General features: G+C 35.8%; 1 protein-coding gene across 3 annotated transcripts in view; it reads right to left on the bottom strand.

Annotated features, from left to right (window-relative positions):
• The window catches only part of LOC150083553 (E3 ubiquitin-protein ligase MARCHF8-like), a 130,390-nt gene that overhangs the window by 28,080 nt on the left and 85,156 nt on the right, over positions 1-17,154 (bottom strand). Inside the window, exon 1 of one of the 3 annotated variants that reach the window (XM_090377357.1) lies at positions 4,626-4,722. The exons of the other annotated variants lie outside the window; for them this stretch is intronic. The gene's annotated coding sequence lies outside the window, so the exon portion shown is untranslated. Of the gene's footprint in view, positions 1-4,625; positions 4,723-17,154 lie in introns of those variants that run through there. 3 annotated transcript variants of the gene reach the window in all.

Below are 17,154 nucleotides of genomic sequence, written 5' to 3'. Positions count from 1 at the left end.
ATATGTTCTAGTGATGAAGAGATATTTAAGGAAATACGAAACGTAAAGTAATATCATGGAAAACCAATTCACCTTCGCTTTAGAAATGAATTTATTCTGAAGAACTAGTTGGTTATCTGGAATTTGAGCCAATAAGGTCATGGGGAGTCAGTATATTGTGTGTAACTGACTGTGAGGCTGTAGTGTTATAGCCTCACCGGTCCTCCTCCCCTACATTTGTCTAGTAGGGCGAACTTTTGTCCGAATTATAGCCTATATGCATCGTGGCATGGATTCCACTATGTGTCTGAGAGAGTCCAGCTACAGATTTGACCATTCTTCCATCAGGATATTTGCCAGCTGCTATACTGTGGTCGGTAGAGAACTGAGAAGCCGAACTGCCCTTCACAACATATCCCAGACGTTCGGATTGGATTCAGATCTGGAGAATTAGGCAGCCAGAGTGGATGTTTCACATCTTGGCAATGTTCCTAGAATCATTCAGATATTTTTGTACTGCGGACAGTTGCGTTGTCGTTCTGGTCAGTCCACAGCAACAGAACATGCCCCATACTACGTTGAGTGGTCAACACGAGACAGTGAGGTTCTCGCCACACTTTCACCCTACCATTGGTGCAAAAAAGTGTAAATAGAGACTCGTCAGGCTACATGGTCGCATAGTTCGGTTGGAAATGAGTCTTTCTTTGACTGAATTGAATTTTCCAATCATTTGCTGCAAACCGGACTATCTATTTCTATGTAAAATTCGCTTTTAATTCCTTGCAGTCTCGTTCTTTGAGTATTTCTGCCATATTTCTTCTTTCTAGAGCTGTATTTTCCTTTCATCTTCCACTCATTGCATACTTTTAAGATGGTTGCTTTCGACACACCAGTGACTTCCTTTGTTTTCTCAACTGTAGCTCCTGCCAACAGTGCTCCAACAGTAACACCTTTCTAAAAATTAGAAAGAATACGTGTCTTCCCCATGAATGAGAAGCCTCAGGAACATACAGTATTTATCTGATACCAAGCAACTTGTAATCATACCACGTCACAAGTTAAATTTGTATACAACACGGTTAATTATCTGTTGACGCCAATTACTCAAGGGTTCTAATTTTTAGTCAGTGAGTGTACAATATTGTAACAGAATAATATAACAGTAATAAACAACAGAAAATAAATATTGTCATGGACTATAACATAACTGTTATAGTCCATGACAATTGATTTTTTTGCGGAATGAAAATCTTTACTCTTTAACCGAGACTAGCTAACTCAGTCACTGCTTGAAAAGTCCTTTAAATGCTCTTGTCACCAATTGGAATCATCTAACAATGACTCCGGTCTACTGGTGGGAAGTTGAACCTAAAATTGTTTCGGTGGGGATATGTGGAGATTAAGAACCGATCAGAAGATACTGATTGGTTCTTCATCTGAAGGGCTCCTTTCTCCACACTGATAAGATGGAGGAAGGAGCTCTTCCGACAGATAACTCACTAATCAATACCTTGCGATGATGAACAACCTGGTTGTGAGCAAAACAGAAATCCGCTTGCTGCCTGTTTCCTTAGAAAACGAGTTTTTCAAAAAGTAATGGGAATATTGCAAGCAGAAAGGTTTTAGGAGTAATCAAAAGTATTAGATCTTCACGGAACAAGCATAAAAATGCTGAGTACATCCTATTTTCTAAGACAAGTTTTATGTCATGTTTTATGACTTACATAAACGTGGTTAGGTAACCAACAATCCCCTATGTACTACATCCTGGTCATGTACTTCTTTGAGAAGACCAAAGGTGTCACTATCATCTCTAATACAGCCACGCTGTTCAAGAACATCACATCATTCTAATACTCAACATAGGAGGCTCCAATCATTGTTCAACGAAGGGATGGGACCTCCTACATTAATTTGTCACTCCATTTTGTGAAAAGGGGTAAATGTGTCTAATAAACTGTCCACTCAGTGTATACTTATTTATGCACCTGTATCGAACAAAACATAGATTCGAATCACGCAGGTCGAGTACTCTTTCAAATTCAGGGTGCAGTCCAGCTTTGATCTGGAAAGATCAGGACAAGAATTTACCGGGGATTATTAATTGTATTTTTATTTTTCATCCTTTTGTTTTGCAGAGAGTTTTCCCAAAACATTGTTCACTTTATCCATCACCAATGAATTCGCTCCTAGCTAAACATCTTGTAATGAAGTACTTGGTCTTGCCAGACTTACATTGCACAACACGATGTAAAATACGTGATCAGAAGTCGCAGAGTGGTGCACTTTAAACAGTGCCCGACTGGTTACCTCCGGGAGATGAGATAAGCTAAAAGCTCCTGCTGTTTTGGTAGTCGAGAAGGAAAGTGATAATTACTTGGGCAATAGTTGTTGCGATGAAAGCCCGGACGTGAGAGAACCTTCATATGGGAGGAAATAATGAAGTGGTGGGTGAAGTGGGCACAGTGTACAGCTGGCGACACGTCAACTAATAAGAAGTAGACAAGCGTGCCTTCTGGATCTTCTCTACAAAGATGTTTCCTAATACTCTTCTTGGAGCGTGAAACAGTAGCAGCAAAAGTTTGATAAGTCACTTATTTCTCGATATTTGCAAGTGTTCTTAACAAAGAGCACTGAAGTACATTAAGTTCGATTACTTTCTTCTGGATTTTCAGTTCAGTTCTTAAGAAAGGTTTCTGAAGACATTTAAGTTATAAGGTGTTTCAAAATCATGGAACCAATATAGGAGCATATTTTACATGCTCAAAAGCGTCTATTTTTGAGATATTAAACATTAATCATAGATTACAAAACCGTGTAAAATGGCAAAACATCTTTATGTTGAAATTAATGCCATAAAAATATGATTGTGTAAAACGGGCTTTAAACAGCACGAAACACACGACACGAATGGTGCTATATTACATCAATCATACAGATTACTAAATTGGGTTATCAAGAACGTTAAACCCCTAATTTTAGCTCGATTTTAAACACCCTTATAAAATTCTACACTACCCTACCAAAATACGAGTATCAGACAATCGAACGTCCAGATTCCTAAGCACCACTTGTAGAATATAAATTGGAACAGTCCGACACTTCAGGTGAAATTATCATTGAGGATACAATTCAGTGGCTGGGAAAAGAAGTAACAGTGATGCACAGGAGATACTCATTATCAACCAGCAGGAAACTAAGGCAATGAGTTTACCCAGTTGCGTTTCACTTTATAAGCTGTAAGCAAACACTCTGGCAAAACGGTCCATTTCTTGAATAACGTAAGTGTACTTAATAAACTGACCACTCAGTGTATATTCATCTGTTGTGGTGTCGTGAACGGCGACAGTGGTTGCCACACAATCAGTCCCATCGAGAATTCATACAATTATTTGGAAGAACACATTTGAGATTAGGCTTCAGCAGCCAATGAATCCGAAGGATTTAAAGATTATTCTTGAACAGAAACAGAACAGCATCAGCAGCGACACCTGTGCACACCTAGTCGAATCTATAGCATGTGTCTGCTGATATCTTCACTGAAGATAGATCAATGTATTATTTATGTCATTTCTGTAATTTTGTTTATTTTATACATCAGCTGAGGTGACCAATTGTAAGGCTTCAGAATCCTACGAGTTTCCCAACGATAATATCTGTCCAGCAGCACCTCTAAGAAAGAAAGAAAGAAAGAAAGAAAGAAAGAAACTCATATAAGATAGTTGGCAGACAGCCACAAAAACGCTATAAATACGACCACTTGGTTCTCTGAGTGATAATGTCAATAACTGAGGTGGACTTTTTCCACTTGATAAGTTAGCTCTCTTTAATGAGCACTTCAAACTTTATCAGCTCATTAAAATCTTACTGAAACAACGCGGGCGCACATACAGGGCCCAATAAAGAATAATACAGACAGACCTCTTCACTGCAGTTACCTGACAACGTCAAAATTACACTAGAAATATAATTCGCTGCAACAACTACGCGATTTTTTTTTTTTAACTCGAACCAAACGGTCTCTGAAGATGACTCGCACCTTATAACCTTCACGTAGTCTAACAATTTAATTAACAATTATTCCAACAAGGACCATGAATTTAGTAGAAATTTTTTTTATTAAAAGCCAACAATGCATTTCATCAAAATCTTGTCTACCAAAATGCTGTCATATGCGGACGGACAGACGGACGAAACCAAGGGATAGCAGCGCTAAGAAACACCTAAAATGAGTACAAACGAAAGGTGTTTCTTAAAAGAGGTATTTAATTATAAACTAAAGTTAACTTGGAATTAAGACTTCACATCTGCATCATAAACTTTAGGATTTCAGGTCATTTAGAGGTCAAATTATAAAATAACAGCTGTTACACTAAACTGACATCTGCATTTACTTGTACATACTCAAGGGTTAACAACGGCAATCGTTTCATTGAAAGCCAAAAGATAGATTACCGTACCGTAAGAATAAATAGTCTGGTCTCGGTACGGTAGAAAAGACAGCCTCAAACTATCGTCGAGTTCAAAAGTACAAGAACACGTAGATGGCAATATCTTCTACTTCACTGTCAATCGGATAAGCGTGTTAAACATGAAACGAGATTTGAAAAGCAGCTAATAAAGAAAGGAGGTTTGGTTAGGCTTACCTATGTACTGCAGGCATTAGGTTAGCTGGCAGCTTCTCCCTAGGCTGTACTGTCCGCCATGTCTGATAACGTAGATCGATACTCCACCAAGCACCAGCACGCACGCGGACTGGATCGTCTCTTTATGCGTTAGCCGAACGCTATCTTCGACTTTTACTGCGGAGCAACTCTTAAAGTGTGTAAAGTAACCAAAATGTGACTTCGCGATCGTACGGTGTGGACGGCGAAGGCCATTTTTTCAATTTTTTTATTATTGGTGTTCCAACGTAACCTTCTCCACAATGAGAAATCAGTGTGCCGATAACGTTGTTGATTTATTGAAAAGTTGCTTAACAACGGCAGTAGTGCATGCCGGGAAGACGTTTCGGTTGGGATCCTTTTGCAGGTACGTAAAAGGATCCCAACCGAACGAAAGAGGTGGTGATGAATCCTGTTTTTTGCAATCGTTCATACATTGTGGTCAATTAACTAATTCGATATAAAAGCTTCCTTTGACAATGGTGTTGATTTATCTGTCGGATCCACCATGGTGACAGTGATGAATATCGAAAAGTGAGTGACCTCATTCTTTGATCAATTGCCGTAAGAGTCCAGTATCATTTCAACAGCAATGCATCACTTCAACAGTGCCTTAAACACTGTTTTCTTTCAAGCATGGTAGAAGTCCCTCATTCGCGAGTTAAAAGGAATTAACTTCTAATTTCTGTACATCAATTGCGATTTTAAAATCCTTTCTGAAGAATTCATGTATCTCTGTGAATGTAAGTTTAATATCCCTTAGAATGGCTCCAATTGAATTACTGGTCCAATATTGAAAACAGAAAAGCAAACAGTCCGACTTACTATCTCTCTCTCTAGATGGACGGTTGGAAACAGATTATAAAGACAATGGAGTTACCGTTTATTATTTAGCATCCAAAGCATTTGACATGGTGATTAAATGTTAATAAGTGAGGGAGTTGTGTATAATGCACTGAAAGGCAACTAGGATAACGAGGAGTCAGAATTGTATCCGTAAATTGCGTATATTCTTTAGTAAGTTTGTTTGTTTGGCAGATGAACATTTCCGTTTTTCATCCAACAAACGGCAACCGAACAAAGTTGCATATGGATGAAAAACCCAGGTGTCTTTTTGGGGAAACATTCAAGTCCTACCGAGACTCAAAAAATTGAATCTCACATAAGGAGTCCTCGCTAACAGAGACGAGGATTGTTAATTCTGTTTCTTTGATTGCTAGTAAAAGCAAAATAAAATACCATAACTTTCTATATCGATAAAAACAAAATAGAAGTAACGTTCCATGAAGAAAATATGAAACCCAAATCCATTATTTAAAACAGAATCACGGAGGGGGTTAGGGATCATGTACTTGCGCATTTAAGTTTTGTGGTGACTTGTATTTTCGAAGATTCTTCTTTGGCATTAGAAAATGTATTTCAAGAGTGGAAATTCTCGAAAGAAAAGATCCTTCGCAAACATGTTTTTCCTTCATCTTTTTTTGGAACAATAAGGCTAACGCTAATCCAAAAAAAGCTGTTGGAGACATTGAGACATTGTTTCTTCAAAGAAAGACTATTTGTATTGATTTTCTATCTTCATATATCTGCAGACTTTTACTATGTCTGGAGACAGGCAACGTAACACTTCAAAAATGTTACAATTCTTACCACACACTATAGTCTGATAAAGGATCCTTTTTGGCAGTCTTAAATCTCAACACATTGGTAAGAATTGAGATAAATCTTTCTCATTTTCAGAGATGGCTCTGCATCACCGATATATTTTCGTGGATATTATAAAGAGGGTTAAACGGATTGAAAGTAGACACTTGATACATTTCCCTTCTGTTTCTCTCTCTCTCTCTCTCTCTCTCTCTCTCTCTCTCTGTGTATTTATCTAAGCTGTTGCAGTACACGTGTAGAAATGAATTGGTTGCTAGGCAATGTAATATGATTATCATAACATTCAGCAAAGAATTTTATAGTTTTTTGCATTTTACATCGTGCCACGAGATTTTGGCATAAATCCTTAAACTTAAGCTTTTAACATTAAGTCGTTAGCAAGCAGATGGATCTTGCTATGGACATAATTTCACCACAAAACTGCATGAAGCAAAGAAAGAGATTAGGAAGAGGACTATCTTGGAATCAAGTGTACGGATAACTTGGGTGTTTCGAAAACAAAAGTTCCAGGAGCGTTTTTTGTTTCAAAAAGCAATATCAAAGAGGAATTGTGTTCCTCCTCAATTACTATGTATCACATTCTTATTTCGAGGAGTCGCCCTCCTTCCTCCGAAAAATGGAAGTCAATTATCTGCGCAAATTTAAAAAAAAAAAACAAGTTCTTCAGAATACGTAGATGTCGAAGACTCTAAATGCACCATCTGACCAAGACACAGTTTCGTGTTAGGTTCGCTCACAGCAAGTGATACCAAAAGCTTACATATGCAAATAGAAATTTTGCATATAAATCGAATTCTCCCAGAAAGAAAATTAGGTTTTGTAAGCACCTCAAAACGGTAGTTTCAAATTGGTTTATTCAAACACATTTCATTGGAGAAGGGGCAGGGGAAAGGGGGAAAATTTAACTTTCTCCGAAATTCAGTGGATTTTTTTTAGAGGTAGTCAATCCTAGATGGTTTCACCTAGCTGTTTATCGTTGGACCAGTAAAAGAAAACGAATCCCATAAATGGACATCGCTGCATCTGTACACCCATTTCAGATTTTATATTTCTTAGTAGGAATTTTCCCATCTATTGAGTTAAAAAATCCAACGCGAAATCTCCTAAAAGCTTCATCTCTTTTACCCTCGACCGCTTTTTGACACGGCGTGACTTTAGGCCTTTATACAGCCCAACCACACCACGATGCGTTTCCTCCCCACCCTGTTAACAGATGTGAAGCAGTGACACCAAAATATCTTAGGAGAGAAAAAGTCGGTCACTACCAGTTGTCCTTAAGCGAAGATGTGGCGCCTGATTTTGGCCCTTTTCCATCCCCTTTGTATAACTGGTTGTCTTCTCGATGTTCGATAGGAGTAAAGAAAAAAAAATAATCAGTGGCCTCAAAAACGAATTGTTTGTCTGTAATGTGACCAATGGAAAGAGAAGAGCATCTTCATTCCGTCACATTAGGATTCAAGGAAGTCGCTCTCGGCTGCCTTGTCTCCCGTAAACAAACAACCAGGCGCCATGGATACTTTCTACACTCCCTGTTCAATATACTAGCAGATAGGAGATGATAAACACCGAATTTCAAGTAGCCTATTATTTATCTATCGATGTCTCTGTACTCTTCTTTGTCTGCTGATAACTTCAGAAACAATATATGTTCTTTGAGCGGTTATTTTTTTAAGTCGTTTTTCGCCAAAGCGAGTAATAAAATCAATTCTTCATGCGTGACGCCTTAAGATTGTTGTTGTTGGGTTTTAGGAGCATAAGCGACTAAGGTCATATTGCTCCACGTATACTGTCTGTAAATTGAGTGTATTCTGTGGTCGATTTTCTGTTTGCTCAATGAAAAACCCACACCAGTTTTTGGGAGAAAAAACCATGCTACCGTCGCCTGAGATCGACTAACTCAGCCAAATTGTGAAAAAGGCCCATAAGATTCCTCCCTTCATTGACGGGATTCGAACTCCGTCTTTTCCACCCGGTGTCGGGAGGAGTTTGCTTCTTCCAACTGTGCGACCCACGAGGGGCTTAAGATTGTTAAAGGGTATGCTCGAAGGACTCAAGGATGAATGAATCAATAGGATGAATTTTTTTTTTAATGGGCATTTATACTTATTAATGGATATCCATATTAATATGTACCTTAATCTCTACTAATACCAGGTAAAGCGATAGAAATTTGGCAATCACTTTTCATACTCGCCGTGTGCAAAAGAGCCAACTATCGGTTGAAATTGAGAACTACTTCCCTTTCGGAGGAAGTAGTTAAGTGGGCTTTTACGCCGTGGCCAAGTTATTCAGCCCCACGTGAAGTTTTTCATGACTTTTCTCCTGGAAACTTGGTTTTTCATCCCGAGGATGGAAAATGACACGCAATTCACAGGCACAGTATACTTACCAAGACAGTTATTCGCCAAACTTCTGTACCTAGTTTACCAGGGCATAATTCCAAACAACAGCGTTTTGAGAAATGATTGTCCAAGTGTAGTGGATGCACATCGGCCTGGTCGATCGCACTGAACTGCAATATTCAGAACTAATCAATCAATAAATGTCGTATAAAATTTGTAATAAATGGAATGCTATTCGTCAAATTCGATCGAAATAGCACAATTTCTTAACAAGAGAAGTTATTTATCAGCACGGCAATTCTGATTCTTATCCTCTCACACTTTGGTGCACTAAGACAGGAATGGATTAATGAGTTGAAATTTGGGGCTTCAACACTGGCATACAGCATAAAATATATATTTTTAAAATTATTCCGCCTTATTTTTCACATCTGGTGCCGTGCGACTTTTCTCTTCCCGAAAATTAAAATCCACCTCAAAGGAAAACGATTTGAGGACTTAGTCCACATTCAGAACACAACCCAGCAATTAAAGTAAGCATCTTCCGAGGACTTAAACTGAAGTTTTAGATCTTGGGAATGGGAACCAAAGAACATATTTAATCTCTGATTCTAAAATACATCGCTGAGTGGCGTTGCAGTACACGCCACCCATCCTGTCCTTAATTAAAAGACCTCTTTCTTCAGTCAAAAGTTAGAATAATAATGAAGTGAATATGGTAAATTACTGGGAAATAGAAAAGAATAAAAACTCTACTTAAATGCGATATCTCAGTGCCTTTTGGTTGATCAACTAATTGGGAGTTAACCGCGAAATCTAATTAGAGTACAATTAACTGGGAGATGTAAACAAAATGAGCAAATACTAAGGTTGCAAAAATCTTTAGGGAAATCACAGATAGCAATTTAAAAATAAGAAATATTTTCTAGAAAATACTGCATTAGATGAAGTATGAGTTTCTGCTTTAGGAAAGTCGGTTGAAGTACAGAATCTTTCAACCAAGTGGGACATAAGACCAGCGTTACTCAAGGGCTTAGATAAAGTGATGCTACACCTATAAACGTGCTTAAATTTTAAAGTGCTTTTAAATTTTAAAAGTTCTTAAATTTTTAAAAGGTCTTCGCGGCTGAGAGGAGGTTTATCGGTAGTCGCCTGTTTATAAAGTTCTTTTGCCTTTAAACTGTAAATATGAAAGCAACGAAGTGGGTTTTTATTTAGAAAGGAAAGATGTCTTTTTAAAAGGCATTTCAGTTCAAACAGTGCGGACATTGCCATGAATTGTCTTAGTGCTGCACCATAAAAACCAGCACCTCCAAAAAAAAGAAAAGTACGTATGCTGTACCTTAGTTTTAATAAGTGCTAATTTATTTTGAAAAACTGTATTTCAAGAAATTAAGAGAATAAGATTTAGAATGTTTAGAAATTAAGATTTAAGAGATTAACATGAAGACTGAAGAGATTAAGAAATTGAGATGAAGATTTACAAGATTAAGATGAAGACTTACAAGATTAAGATGAAGACTTACAAGATTAACATGAAGACAAGGGATTATGAAATGTCAAGGGATTAAAGGATTTTAAGAAATTTTTAATAAGTACATCATATTTTTAGAGAAATGTTTATTTATAGAATAGCATTGAGATAACCAATGGTGATAGTTTCACAAGATCAATGTCTTTGAAAAGGCATTGATCTTGTTTAATATATATATATATATATATATATATATATATATATATAAACGACTGCTAAATACGGTGCGGTTTCTTGTATTCTGTCTATCTTGTGAATTCCTCTGACCGTTTGGTCGTCCCGGAGTATAAACATTTATAACTGTGCTCCCCTCATGGGAGCACAGTTGGTATAATCACTGTCCTCTCCATACATAGTGGAAAAGACCCGAGTTCGAATCCCGTCAATGACTGAGGAATTTTTATGAGCCTTTTTCACAACGTGGCTGAGTTAGTCTGTCTCAAATAAGGGTAGTATTCTTCCCCCCCTCCCAGAAAACTCTGGTTTTTCATCCAGCAAACAGAAAATCGAACTACGGAACAAACGCAATTTACAGACATTATATACGGTGCAATATGGCCTAAACCCCTATAACAACAACTATATTACACTTACTACTATTTTTAGAGAAGTGATGTTTATTTACAGCGTAGCCCTGAGACAACTCGTAATGGTAGTCTGAAGATTTGAGAGATCAGTGCCTTTGAAAAGACATTTGCATTTTCTCTCATTCTGCCTATTCTATGAAAAATGAATGCCAGTTTAATAGAACTTAATGAAATAGATAACTAATAAGTTATAATAGTTATTAATTATATTAAATTAGTGCGTGTGGTATTTAAAAGTATTAAAGGCTCTAAAATATCTTTGAATACAGTGAACTTTTCAAAAAATATTTTATTACCAAATTAAAAGATATGAGTAAGTATTGATCATGCATCAGAAGGATCCAGAATGATCCTTCTGATGCATGTTTCCATGTAATTATTATCCGCCAATATATTTTCTTTTATTGGTGGATAAGACTGTTTCAAAGATATTTTAGAATATCTTTAAATATTAAGAGTGAGGAGTATACACTTTTTATATAAAAAATAAAGGTGACTTTTTAGCGTTCAGTCTCTGAATAAAAATAAAGAAATGTCTTTCAAATGTAGCTTGTCCATTGAAGAGAATGCTCTCCAATAAGATCTTCTTTAACCGGGTTACAAGGCCGACTTTTCAAAAGGTGTTTTACCAGATTATTGTATTTGGGTTTGAAAGACATATACCCTGGAATCTCATTTAGAGAATAAATCTACTGACATACAATGGAGATTTTAGTACGCATTGCCAGCTACTGTCATTCAACACCATCGGATAATGATGCACGTCTTTCGCAATATATTTACAAGCTAACGCCAATGTGGATAACTAAAGGAGATTTTTAGAAACATCGCAATCCTTCACAAATTTCAACATCAAGTAAGAGTTGTGGTTAGAGTGCTTGAGGGAATAGGAAAAGATTAAAGTAACCTTTAAACTTTCTGCACAGTTTGGCCTCTAAGATATAAGTGGGCACGGAAAATCTCATCGTAATACTGCAGGCTCGATCCCCAAGTTTGCACTTTCATTTGGAACACATCTTGGTGTAAATGGCAGCTTACAAATTGACACCGTTCTTCAGAATTGCCTGATCCATTTGCTCTACTTGTCACACAGTGATGAAACATTTTTTTTCTGGGCATCCCAAAAAAGAAGTAAAGGTGTTAAAAGTTAATGCAATATATTTCCCACTCTTGTATTACTACACAGACGCGGCCACTTCGATAAATGCCTGTTACGTGACTATCAAAATAACCTACGTGAAAGAAATATTTACTTGGTCCATCCCTTGACAAGTGGAGGTTTATTCAATCTACTGAGGAAACATTGGCCTTTGCTTGAGGCGAACTACGTTCAGCAGCAGAGTGCATCTCAATTCACTTGCACTTAGCAGAACTCGTCTGCGTCTTCACTGCTTCCAAATCCATCAGTCCAATTTTTTTCTCACCTACTGTAGTCGCTGCAATGACTTGAACTCTAAGATTTATTGAATCTACCTTTTCTTGAAAGAGTGAAAAATACAGCTGTTGATGACAACTTGGAAAGAATGAGTTCTACACTAACAGGACTATCTTTCCTCTATAAACTGCTCTGTCCTGCTTTTTTGGCAAGGCAGTGTACCCTTCTTCTGAAAACATGTCTCCATCAACCACAAAATTCAATCTTTGAAAGCGGACCAGTTTATCAAATTCATTTCTTTCGTACAAGACGTCTCGAATGTCAAAAAAGTAAAAAATTTAATTTCTTCGTATTTTCATTGAATTTATTTTTTTTCCCTCGTCAGTTCTAAAAATAAATATCTCTGGAGCCTTTGCATTCTTCATTCGAACTTCTCTGGTTACCAAGAGCACCAAAAATCTATACCGAATAATACGTGATATTCTTTCAGTTTTAATTAATATGGATGAGATGTGGTGGCAGTATAAGAAAAGCTTTTTCTTGGAATACATGGGATTTGTCTTTAGAAAAAAAAAATGTTAAAAACTAAAACTGGAAAGACAGTCTTTGGCAGCGAAGACAAAATACACTTTGTCATTTAAAGGGAATGAAAAGACTTTATTTTAAAGAAATGTTTTCTGTAATTGTAGTGGTTTGGGGGATACCAAATTACAAAGACCTTTTTAAAATGCCAGTACAATAAGGTTTTTTAATTAAAGTCTTAAAAGCCCTTATTTCAATTTGATGAAATCGATGCAAGTGCATAGAATCTGGTGGGAGACAATGAAATTATTAAGACGTAATTATCAGTAATTAAGGGGAAGCTTTAATTCCCTTGTCAGGGAGCAGCGCGTTTCATCACTACCCATTAATATTTCTTAGCAATAATATAAAGTGCATTCCTTTATTCCATCCAGTTAATTATTAAACTTTACAGAGCGTTTGTAATTTGTAGAGGAGGAAGAGACAAAAATAGCTGTATGGAGAGAAAGAGAGAGGGGAGAAAAAAAAAAACCCCACTCGAATTAAAGACGCATTCATCTCCCGTTTGACAATCGCTGGATTTCTTGGCATAAGAAACGGTTCATCCGATTTTGGGATACAAAGTTGTAAATACCTGAATTACCTTTTGTGGAAGGATTTCATAAAAACTGATATTAGGAAGATGTAGGTGGTATTTATAATGCTATAATTAATTTAAAAATTACTCTGTTCAATCAACATTCAAATATTAAATATTTATCCCTTGTGCCATTTTAAATTTCTAAATTAAATTTTTCTTTTCCTTGAGAACGGTTGGTAACATTTCTCATCTGTTTTTGTTTATATATAAATAAATGTTAAAGTAAAATTTAATGTCTCAATCATTGCCTCTTTCGTAACGAAAGAAGCAGCCAGAGAAAATGTATTGCTTTTCACATCTACTTGGGAGATTAATCAATTTGAAACAGTGATTTGATAACGTGGCGCCACCAGTGAGAAAATTTCGAAATAAATATCCGATATCGATCGATTAAGGAAATAAAAATTCTCTGATGTTACTCTAGAGGCATACAGACCGAAGGGAGTTTAACGGTACCTGGTATTAGATTTCCACTCCCCCCCTGTCAAATTTCAAGAAATGTTGCAAAGTTTTAGGGGTCTGGCAGCTTCATAAAAGTGCTATCGCTCAAGAAATGACGTCGAAGAAAGCAATGAGATGACATCCGTGATGTACTTCGCTATTGGGCAAGTGACCTCTACAGCACCACGCTTGTTTTCTGCTACCGTGTGTTCGAAAAGTGGAAGCTCTTCTGAAGATGCCTGAAGGTCACAACCGAATCAATACGAGAAGTAATTAAACATGGAAGTTCGGCAGGAATGGTTAGCTGAAGATAATAAACAGGGCAGAAGATAAAATCACTTTCTAACTTTCTTTGAAAAATTCGGTCGTTTGAAAATTAGTTCAGGCGATTCTAATCTTCTACCTCCCTCCATCTGAACCCTCCCATCTCTACTCTTTCTCTCCCCCCTCTCTTTTTGTCTGTTTATTGGCACTGCTACCAACTATGATAGTTTCCTACATGTCCCATAGGCGAATTCGCCCTAACTGCTATAAATATTTACAATAAATGCATAATAGTTTTTGCTTTTAATTATGGTTTTAATAATTAAGGTATTACCATGTAAATAATACAACGTAGAACAGAATACGTTCTATTAATATAGTAAAAAGATGTAAGGTGCTTTTAATTTAACCTTTTTTTGTATTTATTTATCCCAAGTTCAAAATATGTTTTGATTGAAAAATCGAAAATTTCACAGTCATGACAAATTTTGTTAAAATTGCCATGATTGTAAAATTTGTTAAATTTTTGCAAGTAGATTGATTTTGATTGGTTTTCTATTTAAAAAAAAATAGAAATTTTATAATAAAATTCTTATAAATTTATAATAATTTATAATAAAATTCTACGATCTACAATCAATTTTTGATTGCAAAATAATCAAAAAAAAACTTTACAATCAAGACAAAATATACTTTGATTGCAAAATAATCAAAAAAAAACTTTACAATCAAGACAAAATATACTTTGATTACAAAATAATCAAAAAAATTTTACAATCAGGACAAAATATATTTTGATTGCAAAATAATCAAAAACTTACAATCAGGACAAAATATACTTTGATTGCAAAAAATCAAAAACTTTGCAATCAGGACAAAATATACTTTGATTGCAAAAAATCAAAAACTTTGCAATCAGGACAAAATATACTTTGATTGCAAAAAATCAAAAACTTTGCAATCAGGACAAAATATACTTTGATTGCAAAAAATCAAAAACTTTACAATCAGGACAAAATATACTTTGATTGCAAAAAATCAAAAACTTTACAATCAGGACAAAATATACTTTGATTGCAAAAAATCAAAAACTTTACAATCAGGACAAAATTTTGATTACAAAATCAAAAACTTTACAATCAGGACAAAATTTTGATTACAAAATTAAAATATTTACAATCATGAAAAAATATTTTGATTATAAAAAACTTAAATTTTCTCGTTATGACTTCATCGTAATGAATGTAAAACTTCTAAAAACCGGCAAACCTATCGGCTTCAATTAAAATTTTCATTTCTTCCTGTGGATATGAAAGAATTACTCGTTTAAATAATTCTTGAGCTGTATAATAAACAAAACAATACAAAAATTACTCTAGGAAAAAGCTTGATCTAAACTGTTAAAAATTAATTTAGCTCCCCACCCTAATTTATCGGTGATATCAAAAAAATTCACGAACACCATTAATACTTATATGATCCATTTGATGCTCGATGGCGCTGGGTATACATGCACAGCAAAGTTTTACCGTTGTTGTTGTATTCATTCATAAACACAGCAGGGATTCTTCAACTACAGGGACACCCTATTCAATTTGACTGTTATTTTTATGTCACTATTTGAAGGTATTTTTTTTTTAATTTAAATAGAATAACTTAACGGTTTGAAAACTGAAATACAGGAATTCTAGATATTTACCTCAATCCAGAAAAATGAGTTTTTTTTTCTACAGCAAAAGAAAAGCACCAACAACAAATTTCCCATCCATCTCCAAAACAATTATTTCTATCCCTTTCTAAGCTTGTCAGCGTGGCCAACGTATTATACAATTTTTATATAAGCTAGTTTTCTGTTGCTGACAGAAACAACTGCTGCTTATGACAGCTTTCTTCAATCGCAGGTCTCCTACACTCTGAGTTCAGCGTAGAAGGTATAAACAGAGAAACACAAAGCGTGGTTTATTGCATCAACAGATGTAAATGTCATGGTTTACCGTTACCATTGACAACAGTTATTCATCCCAAACTTCACGTCAAAGAAGAGATAAATATCTGTTACGAAATCCATATCCTTTTAAGTACTGTCATTTGGAAGAAAGAATATCGAGGGTAGGCGAATTGAAGAGAATCCTTTAAAGAATTATTCAATTTGTTTACTTAAAATTTTACAAAAAAAAGAAAGAAAAGCAAGGATGGGGAATAAGATATATTGGAGAGAATAAATAATCACATAATAGATGCTACAATGTGATGAATTATATTTTGATCGCCCATTACACTATAACAAAATATATTCAGTCAGACGTCCTGGTCTCTTGTTTTTGATAAAAACTTAAAGATCATCTTATAGACTGAGTATCGAACCAACATTCTTTTCAACTTAACAAACGACTCCTAAGAGGCAAAGAACAGTATGGGTATGGTCTTCCCTGTACTTTCCAAATTCTTGAATTTTTTCGACCCTGTTAATGCTCAATACTTCATGTCTTGTGGTTCACAGTACAGTACGTCTCATTCACGTTCACAAGGTCCAAGAATGCATTTCAAGAAGAGTCCGAAAGGGGGCAACCTCCCCAAAATTAGGGAAAAAAAGTACAACCACTATAAAGGAAAACTTCTCTTTGTGGCGCAAAAATTTTGATAAATTACCAATATTGATAGGCTATTGTAGCATAAATTTTCTCAGAGAGTGTACACTCTACTGGCAAAAGTAACTGGACACATGCACGTCCCAAATACCGTATATTCGTCGTATAAGTTGCCCCTTTTTTACAGTCATCTTTCCAACCTCGCCTAGTGGTGTATTAGAGTAAAATCGACATTAAAAACCACTGTACTTTTTAATCAATCATTTCTGCTCTTTCTTTTAAAAGCTTACATTGTGACATTTTATTACACCATACAGCGAACTGTAAAGAAAACGACAGACGAATACGTCACTCGCTTATGTAGAAGGTCACAAAACTAAAGACTAAGTTTTGGATTCTTCAATAAAAGCAACGTGAAACTGTACATACATAAAGAACTTTTATGTAGCCATGACAAAGGATATGTCATGGTTGCTTTTACTTTTTGATGGATAAAAACCCCTGACTGAGATATAATGGAAGCTCATGTTACCATGAACGCCAGCATTCCTGC

Source organism: Mastigoproctus giganteus, chromosome 7 (assembly GCF_048544385.1).
Source record: "Mastigoproctus giganteus isolate SK-2022 chromosome 7, ASM4854438v1, whole genome shotgun sequence".
NCBI lineage: Eukaryota > Metazoa > Arthropoda > Arachnida > Uropygi > Thelyphonidae > Mastigoproctus > Mastigoproctus giganteus.
Note: the sequence above shows the minus strand (reverse complement) of the source record. Positions and strands in the feature narration are given on the sequence as shown.